Here is a 22,853-nt window from a genome sequence, read left to right as displayed (position 1 = left end):
CACATTCGCCGTGAATGAGTGGAACATTCTGTAGTGGAGATTCCAATGATTTCTGACGTCTGGGTTGTGTGGAGAGGAAAATGAAGAGCTGACCAGGGTTGCATGGATAGCCCGATGAACAGCACGCCTGTGAGTGTGAACAGGCCGCTGAAAACCAGCATTGGGCTACTTGGACATTCACCAATGGTGAAACGAAAGACTGCGTGGAGTGGAGATTGAGATGAATTCCAGATTCGCAGTGAATGAATAGCAGAGTCTGTCGAGGAGATTCCAATGATTTCTGACATCTGTGTTGTATCGACAGGAAAATGAAGAGCTGACCTGGTTTGAGTGGATAGCCAGAAGAACAGCACGCCTGCGAGTGTGAACAGGCCGCAGAACACAAGCACTGCATTACTTGGACATTTACCTGTGGTGTAAAGGAAGTCTGCCTTCAAGTGGATATTGAGATGAATATCAGATTCGCAGTGATCGAATGGCACATTCTCTAGCGGAGATTCCATTTTTTTCTGACATCTGGGTTTCGTGACCAGGAAAATGAAGGGCTGACCATGTTTGATTAGATAATCAATTGAACAGAACGCCAGCGAGAGTGACCAGGACGGTGAAAATCAGAATTGGATTACTGGAACATTAACCAGTGGTGTAACATTAAACTTCCTGGAGTGCAGATGCAGATGAATTCCAGATTCACAGTGAATGAACGGAACATTCTGTAGTCGAGATTCCAATGATTTCTGAAGTCTGGGTTGTGTGCGCAGGAATATGAAGAGCTGACCAGGGTTGAGTGGATATCCAGTTAAACAACACGCCTGGGAATGTGAACAGGCCTCTGAAAACCAGCATTGGTTTACTTGTACATTTACCAGTGGTGTAACGAAAGTCTGCCTTTATTTATTTGGAGATGGAGATGAATTTCAGATTCTCAGTGAATGAATGGCACATTCAGGGGTGGAGATTCCAATGATTTTTGAAGTCGGGTTTGTGTGGACAGGAAAATGAAGAATTGACCAGGGTTGAGTGGATAGCCAGTAGAACAGCATGCCTACGAGTGTGAACAGGCCGCTGAAAGACAGCATTGGGTTACTTGGACATTCACCAGTGGTGGAACGAAAACTCGCCTGGAGTTGGAATTCAGATGTTTTCCAAAGTCGCAGTGAATGAATGGAAAAATCTCTAATGGAGATGCCAATGATTTCTGAATAGTTTAATAGTAAGCCTGCGTGTGTGATAATCAGCATTCGGTTTACTCGGACGTTCACCTGTGGTGTAACGAAAGCCTACCTGGATTTGCAGATTCAGATGAATTCCAGATTCGGAATGAATGAATGGAAAATTCTGTAGTGGAGATTCCAATGATTTCTGACGTCTGGGTTGTGCGGAGAGGGAAATGAAGAGCTGGACAGCCAGATTAACAGCACGCCTGCGAGTGTCAACAGGCCGATGAAAACCAGCCTTGAATTTCTTGGACATTCACCAGTGGAGTAAAAAATGACGACCTCCTGTGGAGATTGAGATGAATTCCAGATTCTCAGTGAATGAATGACACATTCTGTAGTGGAGATTCCAATGATTTCTGAAGTATGGGTTGTGTTGACAGGAAAATGAAGAGCCTACCAGAGTTGTGTCGACAGGCAGTAGAACAGCACGCCTGCGGGTTTGAATAGGCAGCTGAATACCTGCATTGGGTTACTTGGACATTCACCAGTGGTGTAAAGAAAGTTTACTTGCAGTGGATATTGAGGAAGAATTCCAGATTCAGATTGAATTAATAGAACATTTTATAGTGGAGAATCCAATGATTTCTGCTGTCTGTTTTGTGTAGAAAGGAAAATGAAGAGCTGACCAGAGTTTAGTGCATAGCCAGTTTAACAGCACGCCTGTGAGTGTGAACAGGCCGCTGAAAACCAGAATTGGGTTACTTGAACTTTCACCAGTGGTGAAACCAAAGCCTGTGTGGAGTAGAGATTGCGATGAGTTCCAGATTCAGCGAATGAATGGCACACTCTCTAGTGGAGATTCCAAAGATTTCTGTAGTCTGGGTTGTGAGTACAGGAAAATGAAGTGTTTTCCAGGTTTGAGTGGATAGCCAGTAGAACAGCACGCCTGTGAGAGTGAACAGGCTGCTGAAAACCAGCATTGTGTTTCTTGGATATTCACCAGCAGTGTAACGAACACCTGCATGGAGTGGAGATTCAGAAGAATTCCGGATACGCAGTGAATGAATGGAACATTCTGTACTGGAGATAATAATGGTTTCTGAAGGCTGGGTTGTGTGGACAGGAAAATGAAGGGCTGACTAGGGTTGAGTGGATAGCCAGTTGAACATCACCTCTGCGACTGTGAACAGGTCGCAAAAATCCAGCATTGTGTACTTGGACATTCACAAGTGGTGTAACGAAAATCTGCCTGGAGTGGACATACAAATGAATTCCAGAGTCGCCGTGAATGTTTGGAACATTCTGTAGTGGAGATTCCAATGATTTCTGAAGTCTCGCTTTTGTGGACAGGAAAATGAAGAGCTGACCAGCGTTGAGTGTATAGCCAGGTGAACAGCATGCCTGCGAGTCGGAACAGGCCGCTGAGAGCCAGCAATGGGTTACTTGGACATTCACCAGTGGTGTAACGAAAATTCGCCTGGAGTTGGAATTCAGATGTTTTCCAAACTCGCAGTGAAAGAATGGAAAAATCTCTAATGGAGATGCCAATGATTTCTGAATAGTTTAATAGTAAGCCTGCGAGTGTGAAAATCAGCATTCGGTTACGTGGACATTCACCAGTTGTGTAATGTAAGGCGGACTGGAGTGGAGTTTCAGATGAATTCCACATTCGCCGTGAATGAGTGGAACATTCTGTAGTGGAGATTCCAATGATTTCTGACGTCTTAGTTGTGTGGAGAGGAAAATGAAGAGCTGACCAGGGTTGCATGGATAGCCCGATGAACAGCACGCCTGTGAGTGTGAACAGGCCGCTGAAAACCAGCATTGGGCTACTTGGACATTCCCAATGGTGAAACGAAAGACTGCGTGGAGTGGAGATTGAGATGAATTCCAGATTCGCAGTGAATGAATAGCAGAGTCTGTCGAGGAGATTCCAATGATTTCTGACATCTGTGTTGTATCGACAGGAAAATGAAGAGCTGACCTGGTTTGAGTGGATAGCCAGAAGAACAGCACGCCTGCGAGTGTGAACAGGCCGCAGAACACAAGCACTGCATTACTTGGACATTTACCTGTGGTGTAAAGGAAGTCTGCCTTCAAGTGGATATTGAGATGAATATCAGATTCGCAGTGAACGAATGGCACATTCTCTAGCGGAGATTCCATTTTTTTCTGACATCTGGGTTTCGTGACCAGGAAAATGAAGGGCTGACCATGTTTGATTAGATAATCAATTGAACAGAACGCCAGCGAGAGTGACCAGGACGGTGAAAATCAGAATTGGATTACTGGAACATTAACCAGTGGTGTAACATTAAACTTCCTGGAGTGCAGATGCAGATGAATTCCAGATTCGCAGTGAATGAACGGAACATTCTGTAGTCGAGATTCCAATGATTTCTGAAGTCTGGGTTGTGTGCGCAGGAATATGAAGAGCTGACCAGGGTTGAGTGGATATCCAGTTAAACAACACGCCTGGGAATGTGAACAGGCCTCTGAAAACCAGCATTGGTTTACTTGTACATTTACCAGTGGTGTAACGAAAGTCTGCCTTTATTTGGAGATGGAGATGAATTTCAGATTCTCAGTGAATGAATGGCACATTCAGGGGTGGAGATTCCAATGATTTTTGAAGTCGGGGTTGTGTGGACAGGAAAATGAAGAATTGACCAGGGTTGAGTGGATAGCCAGTAGAACAGCATGCCTACGAGTGTGAACAGGCCGCTGAAAGACAGCATTGGGTTACTTGGACATTCACCAGTGGTGGAACGAAAACTCGCCTGGAGTTGGAATTCAGATGTTTTCCAAAGTCGCAGTGAATGAATGGAAAAATCTCTAATGGAGATGCCAATGATTTCTGAATAGTTTAATAGTAAGCCTGCGTGTGTGATAATCAGCATTCGGTTTACTCGGACGTTCACCTGTGGTGTAACGAAAGCCTACCTGGATTTGCAGATTCAGATGAATTCCAGATTCGGAATGAATGAATGGAAAATTCTGTAGTGGAGATTCCAATGATTTCTGACGTCTGGGTTGTGCGGAGAGGGAAATGAAGAGCTGGACAGCCAGATTAACAGCACGCCTGCGAGTGTCAACAGGCCGATGAAAACCAGCCTTGAGTTTCTTGGACATTCACCAGTGGAGTAAAAAATGACGACCTCCTGTGGAGATTGAGATGAATTCCAGATTCTCAGTGAATGAATGACACATTCTGTAGTGGAGATTCCAATGATTTCTGAAGTATGGGTTGTGTTGACAGGAAAATGAAGAGCCTACCAGAGTTGTGTCGACAGGCAGTAGAACAGCACGCCTGCGGGTTTGAATAGGCAGCTGAATACCTGCATTGGGTTACTTGGACATTCACCAGTGGTGTAAAGAAAGTTTACTTGCAGTGGATATTGAGGAAGAATTCCAGATTCAGATTGAATTAATAGAACATTTTATAGTGGAGAATCCAATGATTTCTGCTGTCTGTTTTGTGTAGAAAGGAAAATGAAGAGCTGACCAGAGTTTAGTGCATAGCCAGTTTAACAGCACGCCTGTGAGTGTGAACAGGCCGCTGAAAACCAGAATTGGGTTACTTGAACTTTCACCAGTGGTGAAACCAAAGCCTGTGTGGAGTAGAGATTGCGATGAGTTCCAGATTCAGCGAATGAATGGCACACTCTCTAGTGGAGATTCCAAAGATTTCTGTAGTCTGGGTTGTGAGTACAGGAAAATGAAGTGTTTTCCAGGTTTGAGTGGATAGCCAGTAGAACAGCACGCCTGTGAGAGTGAACAGGCTGCTGAAAACCAGCATTGTGTTTCTTGGATATTCACCAGCAGTGTAACGAACACCTGCATGGAGTGGAGATTCAGAAGAATTCCGGATACGCAGTGAATGAATGGAACATTCTGTACTGGAGATAATAATGGTTTCTGAAGGCTGGGTTTTGTGGACAGGAAAATGAAGGGCTGACTAGGGTTGAGTGGATAGCCAGTTGAACATCACCCCTGCGACTGTGAACAGGTCGCAAAAATCCAGCATTGTGTACTTGGACATTCACAAGTGGTGTAACGAAAATCTGCCTGGAGTGGACATACAAATGAATTCCAGAGTCGCCGTGAATGTTTGGAACATTCTGTAGTGGAGATTCCAATGCTTTCTGAAGTCTCGCTTTTGTGGACAGGAAAATGAAGAGCTGACCAGCGTTGAGTGTATAGCCAGGTGAACAGCATGCCTGCGAGTCGGAACAGGCCGCTGAGAGCCAGCAATGGGTTACTTGGACATTCACCAGTGGTGTAACGAAAATTCGCCTGGAGTTGGAATTCAGATGTTTTCCAAACTCGCAGTGAAAGAATGGAAAAATCTCTAATGGAGATGCCAATGATTTCTGAATAGTTTAATAGTAAGCCTGCGAGTGTGAAAATCAGCATTCGGTTACGTGGACATTCACCAGTTGTGTAATGTAAGGCGGACTGGAGTGGAGTTTCAGATGAATTCCACATTCGCCGTGAATGAGTGGAACATTCTGTAGTGGAGATTCCAATGATTTCTGACGTCTGGGTTGTGTGGAGAGGAAAATGAAGAGCTGACCAGGGTTGCATGGATAGCCCGATGAACAGCACGCCTGTGAGTGTGAACAGGCCGCTGAAAACCAGCTTTGGGCTACTTGGACATTCACCAATGGTGTAACGAAAGACTGCGTGGAGTGGAGATTGAGATGAATTCCAGATTCGCAGTGAATGAATAGCAGAGTCTGTCGAGGAGATTCCAATGATTTCTGACATCTGTGTTGTATCGACAGGAAAATGAAGAGCTGACCTGGTTTGAGTGGATAGCCCGAAGAACAGCACGCCTGCGAGTGTGAACAGGCCGAAGAACACAAGCACTGCATTACTTGGACATTTACCTGTGGTGTAAAGGAAGTCTGCCTTCAAGTGGATATTGAGATGAATATCAGATTCGCAGTGAACGAATGGCACATTCTCTAGCGGAGATACCATTTTTTTCTTACATCTGGGTTTCGAGACCAGGAAAATGAAGGGCTGACCATGTTTGATTAGATAATCAATTGAACAGAACGCCAGCGAGAGTGACCAGGACGGTGAAAATCAGAATTGGATTACTGGAACATTAACCAGTGGTGTAACATTAAACTTCCTGGAGTGCAGATGCAGATGAATTCCAGATTCGCAGTGAATGAACGGAACATTCTGTAGTCGAGATTCCAATGATTTCTGAAGTCTGGGTTGTGTGCGCAGGAATATGAAGAGCTGACCAGGGTTGAGTGGATATCCAGTTAAACAACAGGCCTGGGAATGTGAACAGGCCTCTGAAAACCAGCATTGGTTTACTTGTACATTTACCAGTGGTGTAACGAAAGTCTGCCTTTATTTGGAGATGGAGATGAATTTCAGATTCTCAGTGAATGAATGGCACATTCAGGGGTGGAGATTCCAATGATTTTTGAAGTCGGGGTTGTGTGGACAGAAAAATGAAGAATTGACCAGGGTTGAGTGGATAGCCAGTAGAACAGCATGCCTACGAGTGTGAACAGGCCGCTGAAAGACAGCATTGGGTTACTTGGACATTCACCAGTGGTGGAACGAAAACTCGCCTGGAGTTGGAATTCAGATGTTTTCCAAAGTCGCAGTGAATGAATGGAAAAATCTCTAATGGAGATGCCAATGATTTCTGAATAGTTTAATAGTAAGCCTGCGTGTGTGATAATCAGCATTCGGTTTACTCGGACGTTCACCTGTGGTGTAACGAAAGCCTACCTGGATTTGCAGATTCAGATGAATTCCAGATTCGGAATGAATGAATGGAAAATTCTGTAGTGGAGATTCCAATGATTTCTGACGTCTGGGTTGTGCGGAGAGGGAAATGAAGAGCTGGACAGCCAGATTAACAGCACGCCTGCGAGTGTCAACAGGCCGATGAAAACCAGCCTTGAGTTTCTTGGACATTCACCAGTGGAGTAAAAAATGACGACCTCCTGTGGAGATTGAGATGAATTCCAGATTCTCAGTGAATGAATGACACATTCTGTAGTGGAGATTCCAATGATTTCTGAAGTATGGGTTGTGTTGACAGGAAAATGAAGAGCCTACCAGAGTTGTGTCGACAGGCAGTAGAACAGCACGCCTGCGGGTTTGAATAGGCAGCTGAATACCTGCATTGGGTTACTTGGACATTCACCAGTGGTGTAAAGAAAGTCTACTTGCAGTGGATATTGAGGAAGAATTCCAGATTCAGATTGAATTAATAGAACCTTTTATAGTGGAGAATCCAATGATTTCTGCTGTCTGTTTTGTGTAGAAAGGAAAATGAAGAGCTGACCAGAGTTTAGTGCATAGCCAGTTTAACAGCACGCCTGTGAGTGTGAACAGGCCGCTGAAAACCAGAATTGGGTTACTTGAACTTTCACCAGTGGTGAAACCAAAGCCTGTGTGGAGTAGAGATTGCGATGAGTTCCAGATTCAGCGAATGAATGGCACACTCTCTAGTGGAGATTCCAAAGATTTCTGTAGTCTGGGTTGTGAGTACAGGAAAATGAAGTGTTTTCCAGGTTTGAGTGGATAGCCAGTAGAACAGCACGCCTGTGAGAGTGAACAGGCTGCTGAAAACCAGCATTGTGTTTCTTGGATATTCACCAGCAGTGTAACGAACACCTGCATGGAGTGGAGATTCAGAAGAATTCCGGATACGCAGTGAATGAATGGAACATTCTGTACTGGAGATAATAATGGTTTCTGAAGGCTGGGTTGTGTGGACAGGAAAATGAAGGGCTGACTAGGGTTGAGTGGATAGCCAGTTGAACATCACCCCTGCGACTGTGAACAGGTCGCAAAAATCCAGCATTGTGTACTTGGACATTCACAAGTGGTGTAACGAAAATCTGCCTGGAGTGGACATACAAATGAATTCCAGAGTCGCCGTGAATGTTTGGAACATTCTGTAGTGGAGATTCCAATGATTTCTGAAGTCTCGCTTTTGTGGACAGGAAAATGAAGAGCTGACCAGCGTTGAGTGTATAGCCAGGTGAACAGCATGCCTGCGAGTCGGAACAGGCCGCTGAGAGCCAGCAATGGGTTACTTGGACATTCACCAGTGGTGTAACGAAAATTCGCCTGGAGTTGGAATTCAGATGTTTTCCAAACTCGCAGTGAAAGAATGGAAAAATCTCTAATGGAGATGCCAATTATTTCTGAATAGTTTAATAGTAAGCCTGCGAGTGTGAAAATCAGCATTCGGTTACGTGGACATTCACCAGTTGTGTAATGTAAGGCGGACTGGAGTGGAGTTTCAGATGAATTCCACATTCGCCGTGAATGAGTGGAACATTCTGTAGTGGCGATTCCAATGATTTCTGACGTCTGGGTTGTGTGGAGAGGAAAATTAAGAGCTGACCAGGGTTGCATGGATAGCCCGATGAACAGCACGCCTGTGAGTGTGAACAGGCCGCTGAAAACCAGCATTGGGCTACTTGGACATTCACCAATGGTGTAACGAAAGACTGCGTGGAGTGGAGATTGAGATGAATTCCAGATTCGCAGTGAATGAATAGCAGAGTCTGTCGAGGAGATTCCAATGATTTCTGACATCTGTGTTGTATCGACAGGAAAATGAAGAGCTGACCTGGTTTGAGTGGATAGCCCGAAGAACAGCACGCCTGCGAGTGTGAACAGGCCGCAGAACACAAGCACTGCATTACTTGGATATTTACCTGTGGTGTAAAGGAAGTCTGCCTTCAAGTGGATATTGAGATGAATATCAGATTCGCAGTGAACGAATGGCACATTCTCTAGCGGAGATACCATTTTTTTCTGACATCTGGGTTTCGAGACCAGGAAAATGAAGGGCTGACCATGTTTGATTAGATAATCAATTGAACAGAACGCCAGCGAGAGTGACCAGGACGGTGAAAATCAGAATTGGATTACTGGAACATTAACCAGTGGTGTAACATTAAACTTCCTGGAGTGCAGATGCAGATGAATTCCAGATTCGCAGTGAATGAACGGAACATTCTGTAGTCGAGATTCCAATGATTTCTGAAGTCTGGGTTGTGTGCGCAGGAATATGAAGAGCTGACCAGGGTTGAGTGGATATCCAGTTAAACAACAGGCCTGGGAATGTGAACAGGCCTCTGAAAACCAGCATTGGTTTACTTGTACATTTACCAGTGGTGTAACGAAAGTCTGCCTTTATTTGGAGATGGAGATGAATTTCAGATTCTCAGTGAATGAATGGCACATTCAGGGGTGGAGATTCCAATGATTTTTGAAGTCGGGGTTGTGTGGACAGAAAAATGAAGAATTGACCAGGGTTGAGTGGATAGCCAGTAGAACAGCATGCCTACGAGTGTGAACAGGCCGCTGAAAGACAGCATTGGGTTACTTGGACATTCACCAGTGGTGGAACGAAAACTCGCCTGGAGTTGGAATTCAGATGTTTTCCAAAGTCGCAGTGAATGAATGGAAAAATCTCTAATGGAGATGCCAATGATTTCTGAATAGTTTAATAGTAAGCCTGCGTGTGTGATAATCAGCATTCGGTTTACTCGGACGTTCACCTGTGGTGTAACGAAAGCCTACCTGGATTTGCAGATTCAGATGAATTCCAGATTCGGAATGAATGAATGGAAAATTCTGTAGTGGAGATTCCAATGATTTCTGACGTCTGGGTTGTGCGGAGAGGGAAATGAAGAGCTGGACAGCCAGATTAACAGCACGCCTGCGAGTGTCAACAGGCCGATGAAAACCAGCCTTGAGTTTCTTGGACATTCACCAGTGGAGTAAAAAATGACGACCTCCTGTGGAGATTGAGATGAATTCCAGATTCTCAGTGAATGAATGACACATTCTGTAGTGGAGATTCCAATGATTTCTGAAGTATGGGTTGTGTTGACAGGAAAATGAAGAGCCTACCAGAGTTGTGTCGACAGGCAGTAGAACAGCACGCCTGCGGGTTTGAATAGGCAGCTGAATACATGCATTGGGTTACTTGGACATTCACCAGTGGTGTAAAGAAAGTCTACTTGCAGTGGATATTGAGGAAGAATTCCAGATTCAGATTGAATTAAAAGAACATTTTATAGTGGAGAATCCAATGATTTCTGCTGTCTGTTTTGTGTAGAAAGGAAAATGAAGAGCTGACCAGAGTTTAGTGCATAGCCAGTTTAACAGCAGGCCTGTGAGTGTGAACAGGCCGCTGAAAACCAGAACTTACTTGAACTTTCACCAGTGGTGAAACCAAAGCCTGTGTGGAGTAGAGATTGCGATGAGTTCCAGATTCAGCGAATGAATGGCACACTCTCTAGTGGAGATTCCAAAGATTTCTGTAGTCTGGGTTGTGAGTACAGGAAAATGAAGTGTTTTCCAGGTTTGAGTGGATAGCCAGTAGAACAGCACGCCTGTGAGAGTGAACAGGCTGCTGAAAACCAGCATTGTGTTTCTTGGATATTCACCAGCAGTGTAACGAACACCTGCATGGAGTGGAGATTCAGAAGAATTCCGGATACGCAGTGAATGAATGGAACATTCTGTACTGGAGATAATAATGGTTTCTGAAGGCTGGGTTTTGTGGACAGGAAAATGAAGGGCTGACTAGGGTTGAGTGGATAGCCAGTTGAACATCACCCCTGCGACTGTGAACAGGTCGCAAAAATCCAGCATTGTGTACTTGGACATTCACAAGTGGTGTAACGAAAATCTGCCTGGAGTGGACATACAAATGAATTCCAGAGTCGCCGTGAATGTTTGGAACATTCTGTAGTGGAGATTCCAATGATTTCTGAAGTCTCGCTTTTGTGGACAGGAAAATGAAGAGCTGACCAGCGTTGAGTGTATAGCCAGGTGAACAGCATGCCTGCGAGTCGGAACAGGCCGCTGAGAGCCAGCAATGGGTTACTTGGACATTCACCAGTGGTGTAACGAAAATTCGCCTGGAGTTGGAATTCAGATGTTTTCCAAACTCGCAGTGAAAGAATGGAAAAATCTCTAATGGAGATGCCAATGATTTCTGAATAGTTTAATAGTAAGCCTGCAAGTGTGAAAATCAGCATTCGGTTACGTGGACATTCACCAGTTGTGTAATGTAAGGCGGACTGGAGTGGAGTTTCAGATGAATTCCACATTCGCCGTGAATGAGTGGAACATTCTGTAGTGGCGATTCCAATGATTTCTGACGTCTGGGTTGTGTGGAGAGGAAAATGAAGAGCTGACCAGGGTTGCATGGATAGCCCGATGAACAGCACGCCTGTGAGTGTGAACAGGCCGCTGAAAACCAGCATTGGGCTACTTGGACATTCACCAATGGTGTAACGAAAGACTGCGTGGAGTGGAGATTGAGATGAATTCCAGATTCGCAGTGAACGAATAGCAGAGTCTGTCGAGGAGATTCCAATGATTTCTGACATCTGTGTTGTATCGACAGGAAAATGAAGAGCTGACCTGGTTTGAGTGGATAGCCAGAAGAACAGCACGCCTGCGAGTGTGAACAGGCCGCAGAACACAAGCACTGCATTACTTGGACATTTACCTGTGGTGTAAAGGAAGTCTGCCTTCAAGTGGATATTGAGATGAATATCAGATTCGCAGTGAACGAATGGCACATTCTCTAGCGGAGATTCCATTTTTTTCTGACATCTGGGTTTCGTGACCAGGAAAATGAAGGGCTGACCATGTTTGATTAGATAATCAATTGAACAGAACGCCAGCGAGAGTGACCAGGACGGTGAAAATCAGAATTGGATTACTGGAACATTAACCAGTGGTGTAACATTAAACTTCCTGGAGTGCAGATGCAGATGAATTCCAGATTCGCAGTGAATGAACGGAACATTCTGTAGTCGAGATTCCAATGATTTCTAAAGTCTGGGTTGTGTGCGCAGGAATATGAAGAGCTGACCAGGGTTGAGTGGATATCCAGTTAAACAACACGCCTGGGAATGTGAACAGGCCTCTGAAAACCAGCATTGGTTTACTTGTACATTTACCAGTGGTGTAACGAAAGTCTGCCTTTATTTGGAGATGGAGATGAATTTCAGATTCTCAGTGAATGAATGGCACATTCAGGGGTGGAGATTCCAATGATTTTTGAAGTCGGGGTTGTGTGGACAGGAAAATGAAGAATTGACCAGGGTTGAGTGGATAGCCAGTAGAACAGCATGCCTACGAGTGTGAACAGGCCGCTGAAAGACAGCATTGGGTAACTTGGACATTCACCAGTGGTGGAACGAAAACTCGCCTGGAGTTGGAATTCAGATGTTTTCCAAAGTCGCAGTGAATGAATGGAAAAATTTCTAATGGAGATGCCAATGATTTCTGAATAGTTTAATAGTAAGTCTGCGTGTGTGATAATCAGCATTCGGTTTACTCGGACGTTCACCTGTGGTGTAACGAAAGCCTACCTGGATTTGCAGATTCAGATGAATTCCAGATTCGGAATGAATGAATGGAAAATTCTGTAGTGGAGATTCCAATGATTTCTGACGTCTGGGTTGTGCGGAGAGGAAAATGAAGAGCTGACCAGGGTTTTATGGACAGCCAGATTAACAGCACGCCTGCGAGTGTCAACAGGCCGATGAAAACCAGCCTTGAGTTTCTTGGACATTCACCAGTGGAGTAAAAAATGACGACCTCCTGTGGAGATTGAGATGAATTCCAGATTCTCAGTGAATGAATGACACATTCTGTAGTGGAGATTCCAATGATTTCTGAAGTATGGGTTGTGTTGACAGGAAAATGAAGAGCCTACCAGAGTTGTGTCGACAGGCAGTAGAACAGCACGCCTGCGGGTATGAATAGGCAGCTGAATACCTGCTTTGGGTTACTTGGACATTCACCGGTGGTGTAACGAAAGTCTACTTGCAGTGGATATTGAGGAAGAATTCCAGATTCAGATTGAATTAATAGAACATTTTATAGTGGAGAATCCAATGATTTCTGCTGTCTGTTTTGTGTAGAAAGGAAAATGAAGAGCTGACCAGAGTTTAGTGCATAGCCAGTTTAACAGCACGCCTGTGAGTGTGAACAGGCCGCTGAAAACCAGAATTGGGTTACTTGAACTTTCACCAGTGGTGAAACCAAAGCCTGTGTGGAGTAGAGATTGCGATGAGTTCCAGATTCAGCGAATGAATGGCACACTCTCTAGTGGAGATTCCAAAGATTTCTGTAGTCTGGGTTGTGAGTACAGGAAAATGAAGTGTTTTCCAGGTTTGAGTGGATAGCCAGTAGAACAGCACGCCTGTGAGAGTGAACAGGCTGCTGAAAACCAGCATTGTGTTTCTTGGATATTCACCAGCAGTGTAACGAACACCTGCATGGAGTGGAGATTCAGAAGAATTCCGGATACGCAGTGAATGAATGGAACATTCTGTACTGGAGATAATAATGGTTTCTGAAGGCTGGGTTGTGTGGACAGGAAAATGAAGGGCTGACTAGGGTTGAGTGGATAGCCAGTTGAACATCACCCCTGCGACTGTGAACAGGTCGCAAAAATCCAGCATTGTGTACTTGGACATTCACAAGTGGTGTAACGAAAATCTGCCTGGAGTGGACATACAAATGAATTCCAGAGTCGCCGTGAATGTTTGGAACATTCTGTAGTGGAGATTCCAATGATTTCTGAAGTCTCGCTTTTGTGGACAGGAAAATGAAGAGCTGACCAGCGTTGAGTGTATAGCCAGGTGAACAGCATGCCTGCGAGTCGGAACAGGCCGCTGAGAGCCAGCAATGGGTTACTTGGACATTCACCAGTGGTGGAACGAAAATTCGCCTGGAGTTGGAATTCAGATGTTTTCCAAACTCGCAGTGAAAGAATGGAAAAATCTCTAATGGAGATGCCAATGATTTCTGAATAGTTTAATAGTAAGCCTGCGAGTGTGAAAATCAGCATTCGGTTACGTGGACATTCACCAGTTGTGTAATGTAAGGCGGACTGGAGTGGAGTTTCAGATGAATTCCACATTCGCCGTGAATGAGTGGAACATTCTGTAGTGGAGATTCCAATGATTTCTGACGTCTGGGTTGTGTGGAGAGGAAAATGAAGAGCTGACCAGGGTTGCATGGATAGCCCGATGAACAGCACGCCTGTGAGTGTGAACAGGCCGCTGAAAACCAGCATTGGGCTACTTGGACATTCACCAATGGTGTAACGAAAGACTGCGTGGAGTGGAGATTGAGATGAATTCCAGATTCGCAGTGAATGAATAGCAGAGTCTGTCGAGGAGATTCCAATGATTTCTGACATCTGTGTTGTATCAACAGGAAAATGAAGAGCTGACCTGGTTTGAGTGGATAGCCAGAAGAACAGCACGCCTGCGAGTGTGAACAGGCCGCAGAACACAAGCGCTGCATTACTTGGACATTTACCTGTGGTGTAAAGGAAGTCTGCCTTCAAGTGGATATTGAGATGAATATCAGATTCGCACTGAACGAATGGCACATTCTCTAGCGGAGATTCCATTTTTTTCTGACATCTGGGCTTCGAGACCAGGAAAATGAAGGGCTGACCATGTTTGATTAGATAATCAATTGAACAGAACGCCAGCGAGAGTGACCAGGACGGTGAAAATCAGAATTGGATTACTGGAACATTAACCAGTGGTGTAACATTAAACTTCCTGGAGTGCAGATGCAGATGAATTCCAGATTCGCAGTGAATGAACGGAACATTCTGTAGTCGAGATTCCAATGATTTCTGAAGTCTGGGTTGTGTGCGCAGGAATATGAAGAGCTGACCAGGGTTGAGTGGATATCCAGTTAAACAACACGCCTGGGAATGTGAACAGGCCTCTGAAAACCAGCATTGGTTTACTTGTACATTTACCAGTGGTGTAACGAAAGTCTGCCTTTATTTGGAGATGGAGATGAATTTCAGATTCTCAGTGAATGAATGGCACATTCAGGGGTGGAGATTCCAATGATTTTTGAAGTCGGGGTTGTGTGGACAGGAAAATGAAGAATTGACCAGGGTTGAGTGGATAGCCAGTAGAACAGCATGCCTACGAGTGTGAACAGGCCGCTGAAAGACAGCATTGGGTTACTTGGACATTCACCAGTGGTGGAACGAAAACTCGCCTGGAGTTGGAATTCAGATGTTTTCCAAAGTCGCAGTGAATGAATGGAAAAATCTCTAATGGAGATGCCAATGATTTCTGAATAGTTTAATAGTAAGCCTGCGTGTGTGATAATCAGCATTCGGTTTACTCGGACGTTCACCTGTGGTGTAACGAAAGCCTACCTGGATTTGCAGATTCAGATGAATTCCAGATTCAGAATGAATGAATGGAAAATTCTGTAGTGGAGATTCCAATGATTTCTGACGTCTGGGTTGTGCGGAGAGGGAAATGAAGAGCTGGACAGCCAGATTAACAGCACGCCTGCGAGTGTCAACAGGCCGATGAAAACCAGCCTTGAGTTTCTTGGACATTCACCAGTGGAGTAAAAAATGACGACCTCCTGTGGAGATTGAGATGAATTCCAGATTCTCAGTGAATGAATGACACATTCTGTAGTGGAGATTCCAATGATTTCTGAAGTATGGGTTGTGTTGACAGGAAAATGAAGAGCCTACCAGAGTTGTGTCGACAGGCAGTAGAACAGCACGCCTGCGGGTTTGAATAGGCAGCTGAATACCTGCTTTGGGTTACTTGGACATTCACCGGTGGTGTAAAGAAAGTCTACTTGCAGTGGATATTGAGGAAGAATTCCAGATTCAGATTGAATTAATAGAACATTTTATAGTGGAGAATCCAATGATTTCTGCTGTCTGTTTTGTGTAGAAAGGAAAATGAAGAGCTGACCAGAGTTTAGTGCATAGCCAGTTTAACAGCACGCCTGTGAGTGTGAACAGGCCGCTGAAAACCAGAATTGGGTTACTTGAACTTTCACCAGTGGTGAAACCAAAGCCTGTGTGGAGTAGAGATTGCGATGAGTTCCAGATTCAGCGAATGAATGGCACACTCTCTAGTGGAGATTCCAAAGATTTCTGTAGTCTGGGTTGTGAGTACAGGAAAATGAAGTGTTTTCCAGGTTTGAGTGGATAGCCAGTAGAACAGCACGCCTGTGAGAGTGAACAGGCTGCTGAAAACCAGCATTGTGTTTCTTGGATATTCACCAGCAGTGTAACGAACACCTGCATGGAGTGGAGATTCAGAAGAATTCCGGATACGCAGTGAATGAATGGAACATTCTGTACTGGAGATAATAATGGTTTCTGAAGGCTGGGTTGTGTGGACAGGAAAATGAAGGGCTGACTAGGGTTGAGTGGATAGCCAGTTGAACATCACCCCTGCGACTGTGAACAGGTCGCAAAAATCCAGCATTGTGTACTTGGACATTCACAAGTGGTGTAACGAAAATCTGCCTGGAGTGGACATACAAATGAATTCCAGAGTCGCCGTGAATGTTTGGAACATTCTGTAGTGGAGATTCCAATGATTTCTGAAGTCTCGCTTTTGTGGACAGGAAAATGAAGAGCTGACCAGCGTTGAGTGTATAGCCAGGTGAACAGCATGCCTGCGAGTCGGAACAGGCCGCTGAGAGCCAGCAATGGGTTACTTGGACATTCACCAGTGGTGTAACGAAAATTCGCCTGGAGTTGGAATTCAGATGTTTTCCAAACTCGCAGTGAAAGAATGGAAAAATCTCTAATGGAGATGCCAATGATTTCTGAATAGTTTAATAGTAAGCCTGCAAGTGTGAAAATCAGCATTCGGTTACGTGGACATTCACCAGTTGTGTAATGTAAGGCGGACTGGAGTGGAGTTTCAGATGAATTCCACATTCGCCGTGAATGAGTGGAACATTCTGTAGTGGCGATTCCAATGATTTCTGACGTCTGGGTTGTGTGGAGAGGAAAATGAAGAGCTGACCAGGGTTGCATGGATAGCCCGATGAACAGCACGCCTGTGAGTGTGAACAGGCCGCTGAAAACCAGCATTGGGCTACTTGGACATTCACCAATGGTGTAACGAAAGACTGCGTGGAGTGGAGATTGAGATGAATTCCAGATTCGCAGTGAACGAATAGCAGAGTCTGTCGAGGAGATTCCAATGATTTCTGACATCTGTGTTGTATCGACAGGAAAATGAAGAGCTGACCTGGTTTGAGTGGATAGCCAGAAGAACAGCACGCCTGCGAGTGTGAACAGGCCGCAGAACACAAGCACTGCATTACTTGGACATTTACCTGTGGTGTAAAGGAAGTCTGCCTTCAAGTGGATATTGAGATGAATATCAGATTCGCAGTGAACGAATGGCACATTCTCTAGCGGAGATTCCATTTTTTTCTGACATCTGGGTTTCGAGACCAGGAAAATGAAGGGCTGACTATGTTTGATTAGATAATCAATTGAACAGAACGCCAGCGAGAGTGACCAGGACGGTGAAAATCAGAATTGGATTACTGGAACATTAACCAGTGGTGTAACATTAAACTTCCTGGAGTGCAGATGCAGATGAATTCCAGATTCGCAGTGAATGAACGGAACATTCTGTAGTCGAGATTCCAATGATTTCTAAAGTCTGGGTTGTGTGCGCAGGAATATGAAGAGCTGACCAGGGTTGAGTGGATATCCAGTTAAACAACACGCCTGGGAATGTGAACAGGCCTCTGAAAACCAGCATTGGTTTACTTGTACATTTACCAGTGGTGTAACGAAAGTCTGCCTTTATTTGGAGATGGAGATGAATTTCAGATTCTCAGTGAATGAATGGCACATTCAGGGGTGGAGATTCCAATGATTTTTGAAGTCGGGGTTGTGTGGACAGGAAAATGAAGAATTGACCAGGGTTGAGTGGATAGCCAGTAGAACAGCATGCCTACGAGTGTGAACAGGCCGCTGAAAGACAGCATTGGGTAACTTGGACATTCACCAGTGGTGGAACGAAAACTCGCCTGGAGTTGGAATTCAGATGTTTTCCAAAGTCGCAGTGAATGAATGGAAAAATTTCTAATGGAGATGCCAATGATTTCTGAATAGTTTAATAGTAAGTCTGCGTGTGTGATAATCAGCATTCGGTTTACTCGGACGTTCACCTGTGGTGTAACGAAAGCCTACCTGGATTTGCAGATTCAGATGAATTCCAGATTCGGAATGAATGAATGGAAAATTCTGTAGTGGAGATTCCAATGATTTCTGACGTCTGGGTTGTGCGGAGAGGAAAATGAAGAGCTGACCAGGGTTTTATGGACAGCCAGATTAACAGCACGCCTGCGAGTGTCAACAGGCCGATGAAAACCAGCCTTGAGTTTCTTGGACATTCACCAGTGGAGTAAAAAATGACGACCTCCTGTGGAGATTGAGATGAATTCCAGATTCTCAGTGAATGAATGACACATTCTGTAGTGGAGATTCCAATGATTTCTGAAGTATGGGTTGTGTTGACAGGAAAATGAAGAGCCTACCAGAGTTGTGTCGACAGGCAGTAGAACAGCACGCCTGCGGGTATGAATAGGCAGCTGAATACCTGCTTTGGGTTACTTGGACATTCACCGGTGGTGTAAAGAAAGTCTACTTGCAGTGGATATTGAGGAAGAATTCCAGATTCAGATTGAATTAATAGAACATTTTATAGTGGAGAATCCAATGATTTCTGCTGTCTGTTTTGTGTAGAAAGGAAAATGAAGAGCTGACCAGAGTTTAGTGCATAGCCAGTTTAACAGCACGCCTGTGAGTGTGAACAGGCCGCTGAAAACCAGAATTGGGTTACTTGAACTTTCACCAGTGGTGAAACCAAAGCCTGTGTGGAGTAGAGATTGCGATGAGTTCCAGATTCAGCGAATGAATGGCACACTCTCTAGTGGAGATTCCAAAGATTTCTGTAGTCTGGGTTGTGAGTACAGGAAAATGAAGTGTTTTCCAGGTTTGAGTGGATAGCCAGTAGAACAGCACGCCTGTGAGAGTGAACAGGCTGCTGAAAACCAGCATTGTGTTTCTTGGATATTCACCAGCAGTGTAACGAACACCTGCATGGAGTGGAGATTCAGAAGAATTCCGGATACGCAGTGAATGAATGGAACATTCTGTACTGGAGATAATAATGGTTTCTGAAGGCTGGGTTGTGTGGACAGGAAAATGAAGGGCTGACTAGGGTTGAGTGGATAGCCAGTTGAACATCACCCCTGCGACTGTGAACAGGTCGCAAAAATCCAGCATTGTGTACTTGGACATTCACAAGTGGTGTAACGAAAATCTGCCTGGAGTGGACATACAAATGAATTCCAGAGTCGCCGTGAATGTTTGGAACATTCTGTAGTGGAGATTCCAATGATTTCTGAAGTCTCGCTTTTGTGGACAGGAAAATGAAGAGCTGACCAGCGTTGAGTGTATAGCCAGGTGAACAGCATGCCTGCGAGTCGGAACAGGCCGCTGAGAGCCAGCAATGGGTTACTTGGACATTCACCAGTGGTGTAACGAAAATTCGCCTGGAGTTGGAATTCAGATGTTTTCCAAACTCGCAGTGAAAGAATGGAAAAATCTCTAATGGAGATGCCAATGATTTCTGAATAGTTTAATAGTAAGCCTGCAAGTGTGAAAATCAGCATTCGGTTACGTGGACATTCACCAGTTGTGTAATGTAAGGCGGACTGGAGTGGAGTTTCAGATGAATTCCACATTCGCCGTGAATGAGTGGAACATTCTGTAGTGGCGATTCCAATGATTTCTGACGTCTGGGTTGTGTGGAGAGGAAAATGAAGAGCTGACCAGGGTTGCATGGATAGCCCGATGAACAGCACGCCTGTGAGTGTGAACAGGCCGCTGAAAACCAGCAGTGGGCTACTTGGACATTCACCACTGGTGTAACGAAAGACTGCGTGGAGTGGAGATTGAGATGAATTCCAGATTCGCAGTGAATGAATAGCAGAGACTGTCGAGGAGATTCCAATGATTTCTGACATCTGTGTTGTATCAACAGGAAAATGAAGAGCTGACCTGGTTTGAGTGGATAGCCAGAAGAACAGCACGCCTGCGAGTGTGAACAGGCCGCAGAACACAAGCGCTGCATTACTTGGACATTTACCTGTGGTGTAAAGGAAGTCTGCCTTCAAGTGGATATTGAGATGAATATCAGATTCGCACTGAACGAATGGCACATTCTCTAGCGGAGATTCCATTTTTTTCTGACATCTGGGTTTCGAGACCAGGAAAATGAAGGGCTGACCATGTTTGATTAGATAATCAATTGAACAGAACGCCAGCGAGAGTGACCAGGACGGTGAAAATCAGAATTGGATTACTGGAACATTAACCAGTGGTGTAACATTAAACTTCCTGGAGTGCAGATGCAGATGAATTCCAGATTCGCAGTGAATGAACGGAACATTCTGTAGTCGAGATTCCAATGATTTCTGAAGTCTGGGTTGTGTGCGCAGGAATATGAAGAGCTGACCAGGGTTGAGTGGATATCCAGTTAAACAACACGCCTGGGAATGTGAACAGGCCTCTGAAAACCAGCATTGGTTTACTTGTACATTTACCAGTGGTGTAACGAAAGTCTGCCTTTATTTGGAGATGGAGATGAATTTCAGATTCTCAGTGAATGAATGGCACATTCAGGGGTGGAGATTCCAATGATTTTTGAAGTCGGGGTTGTGTGGACAGGAAAATGAAGAATTGACCAGGGTTGAGTGGATAGCCAGTAGAACAGCATGCCTACGAGTGTGAACAGGCCGCTGAAAGACAGCATTGGGTTACTTGGACATTCACCAGTGGTGGAACGAAAACTCGCCTGGAGTTGGAATTCAGATGTTTTCCAAAGTCGCAGTGAATGAATGGAAAAATCTCTAATGGAGATGCCAATGATTTCTGAATAGTTTAATAGTAAGCCTGCGTGTGTGATAATCAGCATTCGGTTTACTCGGACGTTCACCTGTGGTGTAACGAAAGCCTACCTTGATTTGCAGATTCAGATGAATTCCAGATTCAGAATGAATGAATGGAAAATTCTGTAGTGGAGATTCCAATGATTTCTGACGTCTGGGTTGTGCGGAGAGGGAAATGAAGAGCTGGACAGCCAGATTAACAGCACGCCTGCGAGTGTCAACAGGCCGATGAAAACCAGCCTTGAGTTTCTTGGACATTCACCAGTGGAGTAAAAAATGACGACCTCCTGTGGAGATTGAGATGAATTCCAGATTCTCAGTGAATGAATGACACATTCTGTAGTGGAGATTCCAATGATTTCTGAAGTATGGGTTGTGTTGACAGGAAAATGAAGAGCCTACCAGAGTTGTGTCGACAGGCAGTAGAACAGCACGCCTGCGGGTTTGAATAGGCAGCTGAATACCTGCTTTGGGTTACTTGGACATTCACCGGTGGTGTAAAGAAAGTCTACTTGCAGTGGATATTGAGGAAGAATTCCAGATTCAGATTGAATTAATAGAACATTTTATAGTGGAGAATCCAATGATTTCTGCTGTCTGTTTTGTGTAGAAAGGAAAATGAAGAGCTGACCAGAGTTTAGTGCATAGCCAGTTTAACAGCACGCCTGTGAGTGTGAACAGGCCGCTGAAAACCAGAATTGGGTTACTTGAACTTTCACCAGTGGTGAAACCAAAGCCTGTGTGGAGTAGAGATTGCGATGAGTTCCAGATTCAGCGAATGAATGGCACACTCTCTAGTGGAGATTCCAATGATTTCTGTAGTCTGGGTTGTGAGTACAGGAAAATGAAGTGTTTTCCAGGTTTGAGTGGATAGCCAGTAGAACAGCACGCCTGTGAGAGTGAACAGGCTGCTGAAAACCAGCATTGTGTTTCTTGGATATTCACCAGCAGTGTAACGAACACCTGCATGGAGTGGAGATTCAGAAGAATTCCGGATACGCAGTGAATGAATGGAATATTCTGTTCTGGAGATAATAATGGTTTCTGAAGGCTGGGTTGTGTGGACAGGAAAATGAAGGGCTGACTAGGGTTGAGTGGATAGCCAGTTGAACATCACCCCTGCGACTGTGAACAGGTCGCAAAAATCCAGCATTGTGTACTTGGACATTCACAAGTGGTGTAACGAAAATCTGCCTGGAGTGGACATACAAATGAATTCCAGAGTCGCCGTGAATGTTTGGAACATTCTGTAGTGGAGATTCCAATGATTTTTGAAGTCTTGCTTTTGTGGACAGGAAAATGAAGAGCTGACCAGCGTTGAGTGTATAGCCAGGTGAACAGCATGCCTGCGAGTCGGAACCGGCCGATGAGAGCCAGCAATGGGTTACTTGGACATTCACCAGTGGTGTAACGAAAATTCGCCTGGAGTTGGAATTCAGATGTTTTCCAAACTCGCAGTGAAAGAATGGAAAAATCTCTAATGGAGATGCCAATGATTTCTGAATAGTTTAATAGTAAGCCTGCGAGTGTGAAAATCAGCATTCGGTTACGTGGACATTCACCAGTTGTGTAATGTAAGGCGGACTGGAGTGGAGTTTCAGATGAATTCCACATTCGCCGTGAATGAGTGGAACATTCTGTATTGGAGATTCCAACGATTTCTGACGTCTGGGTTGTGTGGAGAGGAAAATGAGGAGCTGACCAGGGTTGCATGGATAGCCCGTTGAACAGCACGCCTGTGAGTGTGAACAGGCCGCTGAAAACCAGCATTGGGCTACTTGGACATTCACCAATGGTGTAACGAAAGACTGCGTGGAGTGGAGATTGAGATGAATTCCAGATTCGCAGTGAATGAATAGCAGAGTCTGTCGAGGA

The sequence above is a fragment of the Sorex fumeus genome, unplaced genomic scaffold, assembly GCF_029834395.1.
Source record: "Sorex fumeus unplaced genomic scaffold, SorFum_2.1 ptg000276c, whole genome shotgun sequence".
NCBI classification, from domain to species: domain Eukaryota; kingdom Metazoa; phylum Chordata; class Mammalia; order Eulipotyphla; family Soricidae; genus Sorex; species Sorex fumeus.
Note: the sequence above shows the minus strand (reverse complement) of the source record.